Genomic DNA, 16,718 nt, shown 5'->3' with positions numbered 1-16,718 from the left:
TTCAGCTCCTCCTTATCCTAACTGAAAACACCCCGGAGAAGTTAATTAACTTCTTGGTCTATTACTTTGGCTGTAAAATGAGAATACTAACAGCTGCCTAAATTAGCCACTTATGGCACTACCTGGCATCCATCCCTCTCCCCAGCCTCCGCAGTGGAGCTTGTATGACACTAGTCCCATCCTACCTCCAGGTGGCCTTGTGGTTTCGAAGGATAATCTGTTTCCGCCATCCTCCTGGCCACAGACATTGGGTCCAGGGAAGGGCTAGATTAGTTTGTTGTTTTTGTTAGTCACTGACAAATCCTAACTGATACACTACTCCACGAGGTTGTTTAAGGATTAAATGAGGTATGATATGTAAAGCACTTAGCTTAATGCCTAGCAAAAATAAACTGTTATTTATTAAATGTTTGGCAATAATGTGGAACATGGCTTGGACAAAAGTATGTTAGACTGAGGAGATTACTGAGGAAGGTAATGATAAAGACCTAAAGAAAGTAAGACTTGAACGATGCGACAGTGCCAGTTAGAAACCTGGCTGACTTAAAACTTCCATCACGCAGCAGCAGACTAGATGTGCAGGTTGACAGCGGTATAGGAGTCAAGTTGGGCAAGGTTTTCAAAGCTGACAGACTAAACTGGGGTTTCTACTAACAAAAATAGGGAAACCAAGAAGAACTGGTTTGGCATGCCAATCAATTTGTTCTGAACGAGCTGAGTTCGAGGAAGGAGTAGGTTATGCAGAAGAAGATGATCTTGGGAGCTTCAGACAGAGGTTAGGATTCAATACTGGTACGCTGGCAAACGAGCGCTGGGCTGGCTGGGGTTCTGGGGGCCCTGTGGTGCAGTGTTCGCCCCTTTCTGTGGTGTACATGCTCTCATCACAACTGACTTCACGCACCAAGGTGAGGGCACTGAATGCAGAATTGGGAAGAAATGTGCATGAGCCAGGAAGAGATGGCTCCAGCCCCCCTTGGTTAGAAAGCTTCGACAGCCTAAAGCTGGGAGTGAATGAAAGCATCCAAGGCGACGGTTATTAAAAAGAAAAGGATCACAATAAAGCCTGACGACTACTTAGAGAAAAAGGAGAGAAAGGAGTTTCAGTAAAGAGGAAAAAATGAATGACCAGAAAACTGGGGAGCCAGGACAGTGTCACAGCCAAGGAAAAGAAAAGCGTCAACAATAAAGGGCAGCGGACAGCATCTGGGGCGGGGCGGCAGAGACTGACAAAGGTCTGGTGTCACTTTTAAGAGTTATTGTTGACTTGCAAGTCATGGTTTTGGTAAACGGGAAACGTAACCTCTCATAAATAAGAATCCTCCATATACATCATTTATTTCTTCATGTTCTTTTCTCAAGAGATATTGAAGAAATTTTGAAATATTTTAATATTTGAAATACTTCAGCTCATGGACCCTTTTGGTGTTGGTCACATCTGCCCTTAGGAAACAATAAATTACATCAGTGACAGTTTAGGGAAAGATGAGTCGGTTTGAAATTTAACGGCAAAGGAATTTTTGTACCCTAAACAATCATCTGAGCCTTTCCTAGGCCCAGAGTTTGCGGTTCACACTCAGCCCTGTGGACTCCAAATCCCAAGGAACGGAGCAGAACTGAAAAAAGAAGCATAAGAAACAACAGAACAAAAAATATGCTTATGTATCTGAAAAGAGAAGTCATCTGAAAACCGTGACAGCTGTAAAAGAAAAACTCTTTCACTGAAGTACTGCTCAGACAAACTGACAGTAAGTATTGGGGAGATATTTCAGACAGTGCTTTAAAAACTAGTAAAAAAACCAATTTATTGAATAAATCTCTCAGAGCCTTCATTAAAGGAAGCGACTCATCAGATTCTATCAAATCCTCAAAGGTGAACTGATATTCAGAGGAGCCACCGCAAATGCCCCTTTTGCATACTCTGGTGTAAGCACACGGCCCACTGGGGACAAGGAGAGAGGCTGCGAAAGAGAACAATCTAAATAGCACGGGACCCAGGCCAGCCCCTGAGTGTACGGCCCTCGAGGGAGCGTGAAATACACAGTTCTTCCAAGCAGCCCACCAGGCTGGGCAGAATTTTAGTTTTAAATGATAGGGTTTTTTGGTATAAAAACTGCCCCTAAACACAAGCCAACTTCTTCCCTGGCACTCTGTCTAACAGCAGTCTATTCCAACACTGGAAGAAAACCTGGCTGTGTTGAACTCGTTGTTAAGCCACATTGCCTTTTCAAGGGTAATTTCAACTACACTCAAAAATCACCTGCAGTAACTGACGTTAGCACCTAACTTCCCTTCACGAGTAACTCCACCGTGGAGGCAATTCCTATTAAACACTGCATGCTTTTCCATGATCTTGCTTATCAACCATGGACACACTACTTAATTCATCTGGGCCCTCTGTTTCTTATTTGTAAAATGAGGCCAATGAAGTAAGTGGTCACTAATTTCCTTTCTAAATCTAAAACCTCTATGACTCTAAGCTTGAAAATAAATTTCGACAGACGAATAATATATTTTAATGATTCCAAATGATGAAAAATGCAGTACTTCACGACCAGCATTCAATTTCCTTAAATAAGTAACACAGTTTCCTTACATTTGAGTGAAACTTATGGAAAATGAGGAATTCTGGAGCTCCCATGGATAGCAGCACAACACAAAGATGATAACGTTGCTGCTTATCTCAGCTGTATTGCTGTAGTTAGACTTTTACGTGCAATAATAATGATATTTTAAAAGAAATTTTATTAGTTTCAGCAGCACTCCATTCAGGCCAGCGAATCACAAGATGGACCAGAAAATTCGAAGTTACCTGACATATGCCCTGGAACCCTGCTCAAATCAGAAGTTACAGTGGGTCATGGGCAGAGCACAGTTCACCTTGTTTGTCTCCTTGAAATGGCTCAGGAGTGACAGGTTTTGGTAGTTAAAGCGAACAGGAGAAGAAACGGCTGTCACACAGCCCCAAATTAAGAATTTAACCTCCTCCGGAGGTTCACTGAATTCTTAATGCTTTCCTTTTCACACAGAATGTTTTACCCTATCAAAAATAGGCCACAGACTTACACTTAAAGAAACCTGTCTGTTTGGATGCTTTAAAAAGAAATAGAATCAATATTTAGATCCTACTAGATAACCTAATGTAAATCCTCAGTTGGAATTTTCAAGGCGGCTTTTTTTTTCAGTTTGTCTTTCGGTAACATATTTGCTTATAATATTTTAGCCTAGTGCTATAACTATAATCCCCCTCAAAATGTAGTACTTATTTTTGTAGAGTAACAGGACGACCATTTCTTGACCCATCAGTAATTTATAACAGCACTTGTTTGCAATAGAGGTAACAGTTATACTGTGAATATATAAATACATATTTCAGAACATCAGAAACACTATAGATATTCTTCACGCCAAACTACACACAATTTTCAGAAAAACATTCATGATTGCTTAGAGCAGCAGATGCATATTTTTGGAAATAAGAGAACAAGACAGGACAAAAAAAATAGGAGTTAAAGCAATAAATAAGCTGAATTCAGGGAATACATTTATTTCTATTTAAACATACAATGCTTTCCTAATCAAGACAGAATCCATGGGTAAGGAAATAGGAGGCAAAAGGCCAATATTTTATATAATAATTGAAAAATCTAGAATGACAGCCCTTTAACTACAGTCTTAAATATAGATATTTAAAAAATTCTTTCTGATACCTGGTACATAGTAAACTCCTAATATTGCTGCACAAATGAATGAATGAATGAATGAATACCAAAAATAATCTGTTGAATAAAAATCATTGGGAGAAAACTACATAATATGGAATAATCTTCAATAAAAAAGTATTTAATGTCATAATGGTTCTTGGCTAAAACCTACTCTTTAATGAAATGAATTAATCTGTATGGATAATGCAGCACTGAGAGCCAGGTATGGTGCTCAGGACACAGCATGAACAGGACGCAGTTAAGGAGCTAAGAGGGCATGAAAAGACAAATATGGAAAAAGACAAATTACAACACAGAGTCACCAGCTCTGAAAGAGTCCCTTAGCAATTTTTTCACATCACTGTTTCAGAGTGGGTGACTTCTGACTCCTGTCTAAAAGGATGCACAGAAGTCAGCCAAGCAGAAAGGGCGATGAGGACAGGAGGTGCAATCTTCAAGTAGAGCATAAGGAAGCCCTGGCACGTGCATAGGATATTTCCAATTCCCAGAATGACTTTCTCATGTGAACACCAAAAAAAAAAAAAGAAAGAAAGAAAATCCTATTTCGTGATGAGTCTAAATATGACCTTCTTGGTGAAGCCCCTTCTGTACACTTCCCATCCCTGAACCCACCTCAGGCATTAAACTGTTCCTGCTCCGTGCTCTCATGGCCTCTGTAATATTGTTCTGAACACACTGCACCATTCTGACCTCTTTCTCACCCCACAAAAATGTGATCTGATTCGTGTTGGTGTCCTTCTGCCTAGCAGCAGACAAATAGTAGGCTCTCAACAAATGTTTGTGGGGGGTGTGGCTGCTACCTCTCATGAAGCAACTACCTTTGTACACACATTACAAATGTCATCTCGTTTCATCTTCCTTTCAATTTTGTAAACTTGGTATTGTTCCCTCTTTGTACATGAAGAAACTGAGGCTCAGAATGGTTAAATAATTCCTAAGCACCAACTAAGTGGCAGAGCCAGAATCTGAACCCAGGTCTGTCCCATATCCCGACACCAAAACCATCCTCTTGGCCACCTACTCCCCAGTGCCAAGGTTAATGGATCCACTGGACTCTACCCACTTCAACCTTTGTTTGTAATTAAGACATTAGTGTGGTTCTCGAAACTATTTTATACAGTACCTCGAGAAAATGTGACCATCTATAGTATTTATTGTTGTTTTATAAATTTTGATGTAGGAAAAGAAAAATCAGGCTTTCTTCCTGAGCATGCATACATAGGGAGTTTTGCAACTCATAATTTAAATAAAATACACACAAAAGGCAAAACTACAAGGACTTAGAGGAAGAATTCCTTAATGTCACCATTAAATCTGAGTTATAACACTGTCTCCACAACTTAAAACACACTGAAAATCTGAATTGCTCCTTATAGATCCTCTGAAGTCCATATGAAGTACACACTATTGTGAAGCGAGTCTGTATTTATTCGAAAACTCCACAATAATGCCAGCCAGACTGTGGAAGACAACTGACAGAAATTCACATAATGACTTTGATAGTTATCACAGCTCTACTGTAATTCAGATTTAAGCCTGGCTTAAACTAAGGATAAAAATAAATGATGCAAAATGAAAGAGAGAACACGTGAGAGCCCAGAGAGGGACAAACGCCCTGGGGAAAATGAAGAGAAGATTTCAGACATATCTGACCCCTTTTATCATTACCTACGTTAACCAGAGGGAAAAAAGTATTCTTTGGTTTGGTAAATCCACATGGATTTGAAGTTAAATTTTAAACTTCTCCTACTTGCTTCCATTTATTTTAGAACGCAACTTTTGGTGTGTGTCTGTATGTGTGTATGTGAGTGTTATAGGAAAACCAAATCCCATGTACTTAGTGCCGCTGATTCAGATGTCTTTTTTTCATCATTAAATTGTCTACTCATTCAGTAAATTGTTGTTTTAAGCCACGACATTTTGTAGGGGTTTGTCAGGCAGAATATATAACCAGAACGATTCTTGTCTATGAAAAAAACAAAACAATAATGATAATGACTAACATGGAAGAAGGGGTTTGAAACAGGAGGGAATTAAATATCAACAATAAAAGAGAAGATGGGGAGGAAAGCGATTCTAATGAATATGTCCTAAGATCCTTGGACAGTTCGCAGGTGTTTAAAGATACTGATTCCTTATATCGTTTATTAACTCAATTATACATGACAAAATTTTAAAGGCAACCACTAACGGACTAGAACCAGAATGTTGAACTTCCAAGCAAACACACTGAGGAAGAATATAGAAGGTACGGAGTAAGAAAACTCATCATTTCCATGGAAGACATAAAAGTAGGGGGAAAATAAGAAAAAGCACGGAATACAGAAAACAAAATAAGATGTGGAAATCAATCCAAATGTATAAAAAAAAATAAGAGCAAATGTAAAAACACTAAATGCACAAATTTTAAAAGCTAGTCACCCAGATTGGATTAAAACCATAAAGCTATAGATGATTTACAGCAGCTGTATCTGAAGCAGCCAAAGAATGGCGGAAAGTGAATTGGTGGGAAAAGGTACATCAGCAACAACTAAAAGGCAGTTGATACAGCAGCTAAGAACAGACAACAGACTTTAAGAGTGATATCAGGATAAAAAGATGGCATTAAAAATGTGTTCTTTATTGGTGTGTCCACTATTTAGTCCCTAGAAAAGTAAGAAAAGCCAATTATAACAAACAGTGCAAAATTAAAAGATGTGGTAAGCAATTATTCCGTGGGTTAGTAATGGATTTTACCAAAATGAAGAGTTTCTAAACCTCATACCAATGCTATCTTCACAAAATATTTACAATTATGTAACCGTGAGTAATTATGGCACCTAAATAAGCCTCCTTTACGGAAAAGTGACACAAATCGCCACGAGGGAAAAAAACTCAGGTAATGTTTATAGAATAACTGGACAGAAAATAAAAACCATCTCAATATACGGAGAGATGAATGTCTATTTCAAGTATGGCTTTCAACCAGTACGTTAGGGGATAAAATATACTCTAGCCTCTTCAGTACACTGAGCTATACCATTTTTTAAAATCTACCTAATGCCCAAGGAAGTCTTCCACAACCATTCTTCTCTGTGAACCAAATCTTTGACATGCATGTTTAAAAAGAAAGCTCCATGATGGTCTGAGAAACCAATGCAATGCTGTGAATGCAGATTCCACTCACTGCCACTGTGCATCCATGATGTCAGGTACTGTTCTCGGTCCCCCACCCCCAGAGGTGTGCTCTCATTCAGGCTCCTGAACACCTTGCAAAGTGTCTTCCAAAGCATGCCACTTTTTAACCCCCAGCATCTATTCTTGCAGTGACAACGCAAGGATTGCCTTAGGCTTTGCAACAGATCAGAGGACCAGAGATGCTGTGAGTGTAGGGGAGGAGGACATTTCCTCTCCCCAAATGTGGGTTCGTCTGGCCGGAGAACGAATTAAATTCACATGAGACAGAATAGCAAGAGAAAATTAAACAAGGCTTTATGAGGAACCATGGCCTGGGGCCTTTCTTCCCAAAGGAAGAAAGGGCACCGAAGAAGTGGGGTACACATAGTGGTTATATACCCCCAAACAGGGTGTTTCACATGTGACTGAAATGTCCCTCCCACAATAGTCACAAGATTGCCCTGTCGGCACAGCGCTTGATGGAAACGACAGATAGGTCTGCTGTCCCAGTGAACGCTGCGGGGTGGCAGGTGTGTTGCCTCAGGCTGGTGGGGGGAGTCACAGATGAGCGCCACAATCGGTTCCCAGCCCAAAGAAAGATGCTTAATCTTTAAGGAGACGCCAATGTCAGGAAGGGGAGGGAAGTCAGTTACAGGAGGTTACCAGACTAGCACAATAAAACGCAGATTTAAGTCCTTGCCTTTGGTATTGATTAAGAGTTTTTAGAGAGAAGGTCATCTCCTTTCTTCTTCCTGGTACAGAGAGGGAGGCACCTTTTACAGATAGAGATTTACCTTACAAATGTAAGTGTCCTAACAAAGGGCAAGTTCCATTCCTCAGAGCCTCCTTCCCTGTCCCAGTTTATCAAAAGCAATCAGCCTCAAATAATCCTGATGCCAAAGAGACATATCTTGGGGTGGCCAATTCCAGGTCCCCACACGAGCAAGACATATCTACTAATGGCAGAGACCTTGACTGCTCACTAATTACCCAGGAGCTTCCCCCCATTGCCTAGTCCCCTTGTAGTGAGGCAGATCATGGGACTAATGCTGAATGATCAACTCTGAGTAGAAGTGAAATGTGTCGCCTTGGGGCCAAAGCATTTAAGAGCTGGCGAAAGAATCTCCAGTTCTCTTCCCTTCACACCTGCCTGAGAGGCCCTGTGTTACAGATGCTATAATGACAAGGTGGGTCAGCCTTTAATATTCCAATATGGTAAAAACCAAGAGGGTTGTGAGACTGCATCCCTAAATTACAGTACAATTCAAGCCCCCTGCCAACCCATGCTAGACAGGCAGCATTAGCAACAAATCATCTTTTGTTCTGGTAAGCCACTGAGGATTCAGGGTTAGTTAATTACTGCAGCATCTGACCTGTTCTGACTGATACTACTAAGTAACAAAAAGTAATTTAGAGTTAAGTTGCTCCAAGAAATAACGTCACGTTCAAACCTCTTATTTTCTAAGAGCATTTTTTAAAATGTAAAGACATGACCTTAAATAATATCTCTTTGGCAGTAATCATGTAAAAATACAAAAAGAGCTTAAGAATAGGCACTCAACTATTTGATAGCTATTCTGGAAACTGAATACCTTATACATAAATTCTTTGTTCCATTTGATTGAATTTCAGATTAAACGGCAACTTTTCCATCACTTTGGAAAGCATGTTGGTTTAGAACCTACATAATACTCAAATTAAAATACTGCCTTATTTAGCATTCATATTTTTAGTGCTTTGTATAATTCCTAGAGTTCAGTTTCAAAGGAATGGCTTTTGTTTTCTATAAGCAGAATTGTCCTAGTATGTCACTTCAATCTGGAAATCCCTTCTCGTGGACTGATTTAGTGGTAAGTTTGTGCTGAAGCTTTATACTACCAGGAAAATGACTTCACTATCATTAACAGTAGCCAAAATAATGATGAGAGTTTATAATCAGCAGGACCTTACAACGAGCCCAGGCATCTTGCTGAGAGCTTTACACACATTATCGCATTTAATTCTCATGATATTCGTACTTTTCTTAGTCTTTTTTTTTTTTTACAGATGAGGAAAATGAGGTTTTAAAAGATTATATAATTCATCCAAGCTAGGATTTGAATTGACTTGTCTATTTGACGACAGAGCCTGTGCTCTTAACCACTGATAACCTCAGAATTTCTCAAAGCGCGCTGCATGGAATGATCCTGGGTGGTTCATCGACAAAAGCTATTTTTGAAGAGTTAATCCATGTTAGAAAGAAATACAACTAACACAGCAAAACTCTCCCAGACCTCATTGCTTAGAACAAGGTCAGGATAGATAACCAGCTTGTTTTGTTTTAATCAGATGGTTTACAGAAAAATATTAAGAGTACAGGTGATAATCCAATACTGTAAAAATCTAGAAGGTGCTGAGTGAATAACTAAAGGCTAGAAAACACTAGACTATATTTTTCAACACAGAGGGGAAGAAATGAAGACTGAGACACAGAACATGTGAGCTCCAGCCTTGACGGCCTTCAACTAGCTGCATGGCATCACCATTCCGGACCTCAGCCTTTTTTATCCATAAAACATCAGCTTAAACATTGGGATCAGAGCTCTAAAATTCATGATCCTAATGCTTTGGCTGACTGTTGCAATCTTACTTTATTTTACCATCCAATTGCAAAGAAATCTGAGAAACATCATAATACATAAGCCATGATATTTTTTTAAGACAGAGTCAATATACAGTTGTTCTGCCCTTCGTCTTTGAAGAGCTCATCAACAGATGGACATGAGAGGTATACTCAGTGTGGTCCAGACAGATTCTGGTCAACTGCTAGTCACTGGTCCATGGCAAGGTAAGAAGCTTGAGCCAGACTATGAAACATCTACCTCAATAAGCCCATTATTTAGCTTAAGAGAATTTTTTTTTTAATAGCAAGATTTTCTCAGTGAAGGAAACAGTTACACTGATTTACACCCTGGAGAAAGTTTCTTATCTAGTCACAGATCAGTAACAAATGGTTGGCAGATCAGCGCTTTGAGTAGCACTCCTGGACAGCACAGCAGACCCTTAAAAATGTTCATAACATGCATTTTCCTAGCTCTGTTCAGGTACCTAAAGTGGCCTGCAAATGAGAAAAAGGAAATTCAGCCTTTTGAAGTGTTTTTCTTTTGAATAGCCAGAAAAATACGCACAAACCGAAAGGCTAAGGAGAATTAGTGAACCTGAAACGAATTTAATATGCTCTGCCCCCTCTTTCCAAGGCATCCACTTGGCTGTTCGTGAAAAGCTGTGTGAGCTGGGCCCCCTACGTGTTTCTACACGAGATGAGCATTTGGCTCTTTTCATTTAGAGAGCTTAGGAGGAGGCAGCGAGCAGCACGGTTAAACTTGTGAGGGGTCGATTCCAATTTTGGAGACCAACCATAAATTATAAACTTAGTGATTTTTGAAAACCATCCGCAAGGTATTAACTGTTGTAATTTGGAGATTCAGGGCCACACTGCGATCCTCTCCGGAAATCTCAGGATGTATGTGAAACTTCCTGAAGGGAGAAGATGTAATTAGCATCTGTTTTGAGAACCAAGTTCGTATCCAAAGTGTCTCTAAGTGGTGCCTTGATATTTTCAACTTTTTTTCTTTGTATTCCCAGTAGGATCTACATACTGCCTTGTGGGGACCTGGATTTGGCCACCCCAAGATATGTCTCTTTGGCATGATGATTATTTGAGGCTAGTTACTTTGCAGACAGGAAAGCAACTGAAAAGTAGAATTTACTTACTCTTTGCAAGAGACATTTACATTGTAAAAGAACTCTCCATCTGTAAAGATATCTGTAAAGATATCTCCCTCTGTACCTGGAAGAAGGGGAGATGACCTTGTCTCTAGAAACTCTTAATCAATGGGGAAGGCAAGGACTTAAATCTGCATTTGTTTATTGTGCTTGTCTGGTAACCTCCTGTAACTGACTCCCTCCCCCTCCCAACGTTGGCATTTCCTTAAGGATTAAGCATCTTTCCTTAGGCTAGGAACTGATTGCTGCGCTCACCTATGACCGTCCAGCTCGAGACAATAGACTTGCCTCCTGCTACAAGCCCTCTGAGATAGCAGACCCACTACCTGCTGTGTCCATCAAGCTCTGTGCTGACAGGGCAATCTTGTGACTATTGTGGGAGGGACATTTCAATCATATGTGAAATATCCTGTTTGGGGGTATATAACCACTATGTGCACCCCACTTCTTCGGTGCCCTTTCTTCCTTTGGGAAGAAAGGCCCCAGGCCATGGTCCTCATAAAGCTTTGTTCAATTTTCTCTTGCTATTCTGTCTCATGTGAATTTAACTCGTTCTCCGGCCAGACGAACCCACATTTAGGTAGAGGAAAAGTCTTTCTCCCCTACAGCCTAAACTGCCTAAAGAAAGATTTATTTTCCTGATTCAGGAGAATATATTTTCCCTCCAGATTCACAGTGCTATAAGTCATCTGGAGTGAGTTGTACAGTGCAAAACATTATTAACAATTAGCCAAACAAAACTAACCACACTTCTAGAGAGGAAGAAAATGTAAGCCAAGAGAAACACAATCAAGATGCAGAGTGTGCCAACAGGCCACACCTCGCCAGCCCGGTGTTCCGCCCAAATCCCTCCCCTTCGGGACTTATTTCTATAGAGACCATCTCTCTGTTCCACAAATAAAACCAGACGTTGCTAGGAAACAGTCCGGCTCCTGGGACACAACTGGTGGGGAGCGGCTGCTTCCTACCAAGAGGTATAGAAACCTGAAGACTTTCCTGACATACTGTCATGAAACCTGGATTCTCAGCGCATCTACTTCCCAGAGCCTGAGATAATTTATTATGCATATTCCTGTTTAGCCATTATAGCCTTAAAGTACAACACAACCTGGACCCTGAGATTCTTTTCCCCATCCTAGCCTTGCATTTCCTCTTTTCTCTCAGGTCTTCTCCAAACATATCACCTCACCAACCTTCACTTAATGATGTACACGAAAACTCTTTTGCATATTTTCAAGTTACTAATTACTCATTTGAAAGATTCTTCCCATCACTTTCCTGGTCTTGTTAAACTTTCAAAAATTTCCAGGGCTTGGGGTTACTCTCTTCAAAATTTTTATATCAAATTTTTGTTACTTCTTATAAAAATAACCTAGTGGCTTTTACCTATACTAAAGCAGCCCAAGCACTCTCCCTGGAGCAGCAACTCCTGAAGTGGCCCACTCAGTCTTCACCTGCCTTTAAAAGCACTTGTGTCTCTCCTTTCCTTTTCCCATCTTTATGGCCACCCCAGAGGCTCTGTTAGGAATAAATGCTCATACAAGAAAGAAATGATGACTTAAACAAAGAGGGGGAGACTTTTTTTATATACCAAGAAGTCTGGACTATCTTTCTGCTCTGTTGTCCTTAGCTTTTTATCTTCTTGATTGATGCCTATGGTTGCTAAACGGATGCAACAACTCAAGATTACACATCCTTTCACCAGAATCCCAAGTACAAGAGAAGGGGAGGTTTAAAGACTCTCTCTCCATGAAGCTCTGGCTTTTCATTGGAAAAGGAAGTCCCCCTAAGTCTCCCCTTCCATCTCACTGGCCAGAACTGGGTCTCATGCCCTCTCCTAGACTACTCACTATTTGAATTCCCATGTAGGTCTAGACCTTTCCTGAGGCTGGGGATCAAGGGCTTGCTGCCCACCCTCAACCCCATCAGGAAGAAGGGATCAAGAAATGGCTGTCAGTCAAAGACTACAGTGCTGTCACCCATCTCTCTCCATGTGGAAGGGCAAAGTCCCCACAGAAGCGAGGCTGCCTCCAGTCTAGTGGTCAGAACAGCCTGACTTAACCTCAGGAGATAAATGGCTGTCTCTGCTTAAAGCCAGGGCCTCTGCTCACTCATTTTGAGGTCCCAGATAAGCCTTTTAAACAGCCACGACCCTGCAACTATATAAGTGAACCATATTTAATATTCTAGATGCCTTTTAAAATTATTCATTGTGGAAAACCTGCCAAAACCAACAACATGTCTGAGAACACCAGGTACCTCATTCTACCTGTGCGCTATTTTCATTCGTGAATGTTAGTCTGTGTTCATCTCAATCCCTTGAGAGGTCTAGGGGTGCCAGTTCCTCACGCCTCTTCCCTGCTAGGGATCAGAAACAATCAGAAAATACACTAAGAAAAACTGACGAACACATGGGCCTCAAACCATCAGTTTTATTCAGAATTCTCTGCAAATGCTACATGGGAGAATTAAGTGGAACCTCTTACTGCCTACCCTAAATCAAAAGCATGGGAGGAACTTCTGCTTCAGGTCATACTGAAGTAATTAGTTCCAGACTATTCTTCCTAATGTAAACAACTGTAAAAGTAGGAGGCAGTGGTTTTCAGACATTGCACAAGAGGTGGTATAAGACTAAAATCCCAGAGAGAAGAGAAACTTATGAGGTGGCTCTATGACCACCCAGATCTCAGCCAGGGGATGATTTTCTGAGCACAGTGCAGGGAGGCCGGGGTCCAGGGCAGTTCTAATGAGCTGGGGAGGCAGAGATCAGCGTGTGAGTCAACCAAAGTGACTGGAATCTCAAGGCAGGGCACTGGAAAGAAAGAACTATGCAAGAGTGAAGGCCAAAAGTGGACACAGGGATCCCCTACAGGCCTTGGCTAAAGTCTGGGCTACACATGTGCAGGGTGAGACTACCAAGGCTTTCCAGAGAGCAGCTGCTACAGGGCTGAGAGTACAGTGATGTTGCTAGAGGTCAACCATGCTGGAGAACCCCAGAGTTACAGCCCAGCCAGAGCGGCGAGATCTGGTTAACATTCTGGGCCTCCAGCTAAGACCTCAGAAACGCCACTACTCAGGAATAAGTGCAAAGTCCTAGAGTAAGGTCTACCATAGACCCACCTAACAAAGCCCCAAACCAAGCCCTAACAAAATTCACAGGCAAGACCAAACTTGGAGGCTGAATCCCATCAAGTCAGAAGTGCTGGGGAACTACACTGGGCTTTCCATGGATCCATCCTAACAAAGTGTAAAAATCACACCTAGCAAGTACAAGGAAATAAATCTGCCTCCTAGAATAAAAATTAACATTCAAATAAAATTATTCCACAGAACTCAGAATTTCTACAGCATAGAATCTTCAGTGTCCAATGTAAAAGAAAAAAATTGCTAGATATGCAAAGAAACAGGAAAATGGGATCTATGGCCAAGAGGAAAACAGACAATAAAAACTGCTCCTTAGGTGGCCCAGATATTGGATGTAGCAGAGAATTTAAAGCAACTGTAATTAATTCAATTAAAAAATGTAGTCTGAACGAGTTAACATATAGAGAATCTCATAAGAGAAATGAAAACTATAAAAAGAGAAACGCAGAGCCTGCCTTGATGGCCTAGTGGTTAAAGTTCAGTGCTCTCACCTCTTTGGCGGCCCAAGTTTGGTTCCTGGTCATGGAACCACACCACTCACCTGTCAGTTGCTATGCTATGCAGTGGTGACTCACATAGAAGAACTAGAAGGACCTACAACTAGAATATACAAGTATGCACTGGGGCTTTGGGGAGAAAAAACAAATTTTTTTTTAAAGAGAAATGCAAATTCCATACATGAGAAGTCAACTGAAATTTTAAAAATCCATTGGATGAGACTGATAGCAGAATGAAGCTGAAAAGAAAAAGTCAGTGAACTTGAAGACTGATAATTAACAAATCTGAATATCAAAGAGATTTAAGGAAAATTAACCAGAGCCTCAGGGCCTTGTAGAACAACATGAAATGATGTAACATATGTGTAACCGGAGTCTCAGAAAAAGAAGAAGAAAGTGAAAATAGATAGAAAAAGTATTTGAAGAAACAATGGCCAAAAATTTCATCAAAAACATTTACTTATGAAGCTCAGAGAATTCCAACTAGGATAAACAGAAAGAAAATCACACCTAGGTACATCGTAGACAAACTGCTAAAAACCAAGATAAAGAGAAAATGTTGAAATTGGCCAAAGGGGAAAAGAAATGACATTACATACAACAAAGCCAAGATACAATGCTATGTGAGAAAGATACAGAAGCCTCTTGAAATAGACTGAGGAAGAGTTAGTATTTTTCTAAACAGATTTATTTCCTAATTCTACTTTCCTAGCTATATCCTTGGGTTAATTCCAGATTTAGAACTTTGACCTATATTGTTCCCTCTAGAAAGTAAAATATAAGAACACCAAGATTTTGTGGTTTTCATCACTTGGAGATAAGATAAACTCAGCTTTGAATACTTGAGTTCCTTCCTGAATACATTTAGAAAGGGAAATATAACAAGTGAGATGGAGAAACAGGAAGAAAGTCAGGGAAAAAAGTATGAAGTAATAGGCATTACTGTCTTAAGTGATTCCGGCATTTTACAGATTAAGTTATTCATACAAAAATTACTTTCTTCAATCAAGAAAGTAAAATTGATTGTGTCCCAAAGAAATATCACATAAAAAGCATTTAAGAAAAACACAGTCTATTTGTTGTCTCATATTAAGCACTTCCTCACTTTTAATATATATTTAAATAAACTTGGGGAAAATGCTAAACTCTGAAGACTTTTCCCCCTTTTGCTGTCATGAGAGAAAAAAAGAGAAGAATTCATTGATTTTTTTTTTTTTTGTCATTTTAGATTTCTTGCTATCCAGCATGACTAAACATTACGAGCTACGAAGGTAAATACGAACCAACTTTATGTTAGTCAACATAAAATAAATTCTGGGTCCCAGAGAAACATAAAGTACAGTGGGTTTAACATTTTAATAAAATTTCAGCAAGAATATTACTTTGCTTCAAAACAGGGTTTCTCAACGGCGGAACTGTTGGCATTTGGGGATAGATAATTACTGTGGGAGGCTGTCCTGCATATTGTGGGATGCTTAGCAGCATCCCTGGTCTCCCATCCCCTATCCAGTTGTGACAACCAAAAACGTCTCCAGACATGGCCAAATGTCCCTTAGGGAGGAAAATCGTCCCTGACTGAGCAGCACTGCCATAAACGATGGGTCTGTTTTTCCTGCTAATTTATTCATTAAAAAGGGGGGAAGGAGCTGCTTGGTTTATGATCAGCATTGAAACCAACGATGTCTTTCTAATAACATATCTGATGTTAAACTTTGAAAGGAATTCCCTTCATTCCGTTAAAAAGCTCTCCAACTTTGGGGAATGCTAGATTTCATTATCAGGTTGGATTTAGATTTTCTTCATGGTTGACTAGTAGGTTTTGACTTTGGCTTTCAAATAAAGCAGACTCTGTATTTTCTGGGATGCATATTCATCATTCACTCACCTTTGAATAACTGATGCAAATTAGCCACACAGAACTGGGACATTTTTATTAAAACAAATAGCGATCTATTTCTAACTTATTTGTTAGGAAAATACGACACTTTCTTCATCTAATTGATCCAGGACACATCAAGGAATTTTCAAATGAAAAGATACCTTAGACTGCAAGGTGTTCTTAATGAAGTTCAACCTTTAGAAAATACAGAACATTTTTTCACATCAGTTATCTAAATCTAAGATATCTTTCTCATCAGTGTAAAAATATAAGTAAACGTTAATAAGCACCTCTTTCCAGAATAGGACTACTGATCAAGGGCAAAGAGAAGTTTTAAAAAGAAAATACTGTAAAATCTGCAGGTTCTGGCATTTAATCAGAGCAGAAACGTAACCACAAAATTCATATCAGCAAAGGTGTTTGTAACTGTTGACTCTTTCACTCTCAAAGAAGAAAGGAAAATTCCCAGAGTCTTGCTATGCTTACTTGTGTGTGTGATTTTTTTTTTCCAGGAGAAAATACAGAATAGTATGACATCAGAGTAAAAGGGGATGC

At 39.9% G+C, this 16,718-nt stretch overlaps 1 protein-coding gene across 1 annotated transcript in view; it reads right to left on the bottom strand.

Moving 5' to 3' along the window:
* Window positions 1-16,718, bottom strand: part of LOC124233480 (E3 ubiquitin-protein ligase HECW2) — a 218,417-nt gene that overhangs the window by 201,335 nt on the left and 364 nt on the right. The window lies entirely within an intron of this gene.

The sequence above is a fragment of the Equus quagga genome, unplaced genomic scaffold (genome assembly GCF_021613505.1).
Source record: "Equus quagga isolate Etosha38 unplaced genomic scaffold, UCLA_HA_Equagga_1.0 203_RagTag, whole genome shotgun sequence".
Lineage (NCBI taxonomy): Eukaryota > Metazoa > Chordata > Mammalia > Perissodactyla > Equidae > Equus > Equus quagga.
Note: the sequence above shows the minus strand (reverse complement) of the source record. Positions and strands in the feature narration are given on the sequence as shown.